Source organism: Macrotis lagotis, chromosome 1 (assembly GCF_037893015.1).
Source record: "Macrotis lagotis isolate mMagLag1 chromosome 1, bilby.v1.9.chrom.fasta, whole genome shotgun sequence".
Lineage (NCBI taxonomy): Eukaryota > Metazoa > Chordata > Mammalia > Peramelemorphia > Peramelidae > Macrotis > Macrotis lagotis.
This window is the reverse complement of record NC_133658.1, coordinates 775415096-775419830: the sequence shown is the minus strand read 5'-3', so window position 1 is coordinate 775419830 and position 4735 is coordinate 775415096. Positions and strand designations below refer to the sequence as shown.

The 4735-nt window shown below is 43.1% G+C and overlaps 1 pseudogene; it reads left to right on the top strand.

Moving 5' to 3' along the window:
* Positions 1–201: 201 nt before the first annotated feature.
* LOC141506888 (DNA polymerase lambda-like) lies at positions 202–4103 on the top strand (annotated as a pseudogene).
* The last annotated feature ends 632 nt before the right edge of the window (positions 4104–4735 follow it).

Genomic DNA, 4735 nt, shown 5'->3' with positions numbered 1-4735 from the left:
TTCACCTTTATCAGGACCTCCTGTTCTTCATTGCTCTTCTCCTTGTCCATTTTGCCCACAGTGGGCATTACCTTCCTTCAAGTCTATTGATTGGGATCCAGGGCATAAATTCAGATATTGGAGAGACAATTACCTCTTCCCCTCATATTCTAATATTTAGATGTAAATACTCTCTAAATGGATCACTGGATCTCCCGCAACATGATCTCCAATAGCCAACAGGTTATGCTAGCTTATTTAGGGGGGGGGGGGGGAAACACAAATAATCTTACTTTTTTTTTTCAGAGTGATTAAAATAGCTTTTTTTTTAAAATTAAGATATCTTAACAAAATGGCATGCCATTCTCAAGGTGGGAGAGGGGCAAGGAATCCCAGAAATGTTAGGGTCTTTTATGCACTTTGAAAGGCCTTCCTGCTCCTTTATGCCAGTCACAGGCTGGGGTCACAATCTAATTGATACATTAGTCCCCATTCATTTCCCCCCATTATACTAATGAGCAAGACCAGCTATCTCCTTGAGCATGGCAAAAGAGAAAGTCAAGCCTCCAGATTCACTTAAAAACAGGTGAGGTAATCTCATCCATTTTTGATCAGACAGAGGCAAAGTCTTTTGACTTTAACTCAGTAACTTGCCCATAGGCAGACCCAAGCCTGTGTAATGTAAACTAATAATCCTCCCTGCACATTCTTGTGGAACCCAAACACCCACATTTTCCTCACAATTCCCCCTTTTCTTTTATAACAAGAATTTGGGGTTCTACACCTTATTAGTGATTTTTTGCTCCAATCACAATCCTTGTTATTGACATAACTACTGACTTTTTCTTCTATCAAGATTTTTATTTCCTCTTTATCAGAGACATGAACCTGTCTTATTTTCCAGGTTTCGTGCAGGAGCACATGCCAACTTTCTGATGTCTTTTACAATTTGCCTATTGTTATCTATCTTTAGGCAACAACTTGATAGATTCAATTTATCACAGGCTCCTCCTTCTCTAATCAACAGATTGTCTAATACAACTCTATATTGAATTACTCTCTCCCTCTCTTTGTTTGCATGGCTTAGCCAGCCAGCAAGTCCAAGACCCTAGCTGTCTAATTGGTAATTGTTTCTACTATAGCTTAAAATCTAATAAGGCTATAAAATGGGGTTCCATAGCCCCAACTCCCATTCTATGCCCAAGTAGCAGGTCCTTAAGTCTGGATAGCAATTCCCTGACCAATCCTTGGCAGATGGGTACATGCAGTGGTTATCACAATTCTCTTTACTGTAATGGATCCTGACAAGGGATCTAGGTACCATCATTACACCTCACATGAGTTTCAGTCCATCTGTCTCTTTAAGTTGTACAATTCAGAATATGTGTATCCTGCTTCTGGACATAAGTCCACAGATCTTTGCTACTCCTCTGGAAAATATCCTGGCCAGACTGGTATAGACCCTGAACTGATTCAGTCATATACCACTGGTGTTTCTTTTGGATCAGAAAAAAAAAATCTTACTTCTAAAACAACTTATTGGCAAAAGTTTTTCCTGGAAGGTTCTGGGAGCATTGATTGGCCAGGTACACAAGGCTGAATTCATGGATAGTTTTTTATTAACTCATGTTTAGTCTCTTGGGCTGCTTGGATTTGGAACACAGCCAACACTCTCAGCATTGCTAGACATAGGTGGCTGTTATCTGGATGGGATACCTATACTGATCATTTTCTCATAATCAGTTTAAGGATAATCATATTTAGTAACCTTGGAAAAGCAGCTATTATCTCATAGTGGGTGTCCTGGATATGTTAGTAATTATCTTAAAGATGACCTTGGAAGAAGCTGCCATTAACTTAAAGTGTGTGTGTGTGTGTGTGTGTGTGTGTGTGTGTGTGTGTGTGTGTGTGTGTGTGTCAGGGAGAAGTTTAGGAAGGAAGGAAAAGGAGAAATTTAGCAAAGTTTCTCACAAAGGTTACAAAGATGAAAACATCTATTAAACTATTAGGTTAGAAGCCATTATATAAAAAAACAACAACAACCCACTATTGTTTCTTAATATGTAAGCAAAAGGGTTATACTTAATGCAATACAAGAAAATCTATCCAAATAGGATAGTTTTAGCATGGAAGTTTTAGCATGTAATAAACAATAAATGGTTCTAGTCTCATATAGGGGTCTGATCCATAATCTTATTTCACTAAGCAGAGTTCACACATCAGTGCTACCTTGAATCATAATATAGGGTCACAATAGTCATATAAGAAACTGGTCCATGAGGCTGTACCTTGGGGTGAGCACCTGGTTTCCCAGGGCTGGGGGGTAGCAGACCCTGGGGAGACACCCCTGCTGAGACTGAGTGATTCTTATTTCTAGGTAGGGTTTGCAGGTCTTCAGGGTCAGTGCCCCAGTGTGGTTCTTCAGTCCTAGTTCCCCCACCCCCGATTTCCCTCCTGGGGCAGTGCTCTGTCCAGGTAGTACCTTCCCTCCCCCGACAAGGAAGGATTTATTAAGTGCCTATTGTGTGCCAGTCACTGTGCCAAGTGTCTGGCACATATTATGTCATCTAATCCTCACAGCACCCTGAGAGAGGAACTCAGCCTTAACCAAGGAACCCCAAAGCATCTTGAAGGTCTTTCCCAAATGGAAGAAAATAAGAACTGACTTGGACAGAAGTGAACTCTTGAAGATTCCCAAGAAGGAAGGAGTAGAAGAAAGTAAAAGCCCCAGGGATCACAAACATTATAGTAGAAGAAACTGTAAACCATGGAGGAGCCTTCTACCTTCTGAAATTATCTCAGCTGCCCCTCAGGTGTCTCAGAAGTCATCCTCAAAATTGAGCACCAAGGGCAGCAGGGCGGTGCAGTGGATAGAGCATCAGCTCTGGAGTCAGGAGGACCTGGGTACAAATCTGACATTAGACACTTAATAATTAGCTATTAGTGTGACCTTGGGCAAGTCACCTAACCCCATTGCCGTGCAACACTCCCCCCCCTCCAAACCAAGCACTGCAGCCTAACTTTTAGGATGAAGGCAGTAATGAGGAGGAAGTACAGGTTGGCCCGCTGATCTGGAACTCCTGATCACTGACTGATATCCAAGTACCTGTGAAGGAGATGCTGACCCTTGGCCCCACACATAGTAGTAAGTGGGTGCGTGCCCAGCCTTCTGGTCAGAAAATGACCAACCACAACCTTCATATTACAGAGAAGCTGGCACCTTTGTTGTCGCTATGCTCTCCCAGGTGCCCTAAAGAGCTTTCATAAACCTGTCACCTTCTTCCAGGATGTCTGTGGCATCTCAGGGATTGGAGAGCGCATGGCAGAGAAGAGCATGGAAATTATAGAAAGTGGTCATCTTCAGAAACTGGACCGCATCAGCACAGTGTAGCTGTCTCCAATATCTGGGGAGTTGGAAGCAAGGCTGGTATCTGTGAGGTTGGTACTGGTGAGACCTCCGAATGCTCTAGAGGACATTCAAGGCTGGGTCATCCTGACACCAACCTGAAGCATTATGAGAACTTGCTCAAGTGCGTCTGGAGGGAAGAGGCTGTAGAAAGCCAGAAGACTGGAGGTGGCTCCTGTCCTCAACCTTGGCTGCTTTCTGTGGCTTGGGGCTCACGTCGTGGGGGTGAGGTGGTGTGACGACATGTGGGGGCATACATGTACTCATCACTCACCTCCATGGACAATCTCATCGAGGATTGGAGCCAGCTCCTGGATACCCTTCAGCATCAAGAGTTCCTTGCAGATCACCTGGTCAGCCAGGATAATGGGCAGCAGCAGCAGAAGTATCTGGGCTTGTGCCAGTTGCTGAGCCCTGGTCAGCTCCACTGTGCTTGGACATGGTTGTGTGGGTCTTACAAGTGAGTTTGGCTGTGCTTTACCTTAGTTCACTGGCTCTGCCTACTTTAACTATTTCAGGAGGGCTCTGGCTAAGACAAATGTCACAAAGTCATGAGCCTATCAGAGCCTGAACTAAGCAATGCTGTCCTCATGTGTGATGGAAGTGGCTCAAGTTGGAGCCTAGAAGGACTTTGCCCACCCCCACCAAGAAGGATATCTTCAAACTTTTCCCCCTACACACCTTCAGTTTCCTTTTATCTGGTAAAGAACCAGAATGATCCATCCTTCCCAGTACACTGGACTATTCCTGAGGCATGGCTTTTCCCCCAGAAGTACCTTCACTAGTCCTTTTGGGAGCAGGATGCATATGTGAGTCACTGTTTCACTAGATTGTGTTGTTTTCTTTTTATATATGTTTGACTGTCATGCAGTCTATTCCCACTTCTGGCCCAGTAGGGGCAGACCTAGAAGGGTTCCCCCTCCCAGCCCACTTCCACTTAACCACCAAGAAGATATAGCATCTTTGGTCAAGAGGAATGATAGTTAAAGCAAGTAGTCACCTTGCTTTCCCATTTTTAACTTGCTTCCTTTGCTTCTGAAGGGACAGAAAAAGAGGGTGATCCAGACTGTGTGCTCTGCTAGAAGAATGTGAAGGGAAAGTCATAGTCAAATCCATTTGACATTAAGGAAGAAAAGAAAAGAAAAGAAAAGAAAAGAAAAGAAAAGAAAAGAAAAGAAAAGAAAAGAAAAGAAGAGAAAAGAAGAGAAAAGAAGAGAAGAGAAGAGAAGAGAAGAGAAGAAAAAAGAAAAGAAAAGAAAAGAAAAGAAAAGAAAAGAAAAGAAAAGAAAAAGAAACTGGTCAATAAAAAGGCTAGCTAGGACATTATGCCACCATTCTGGGTTCAAATTC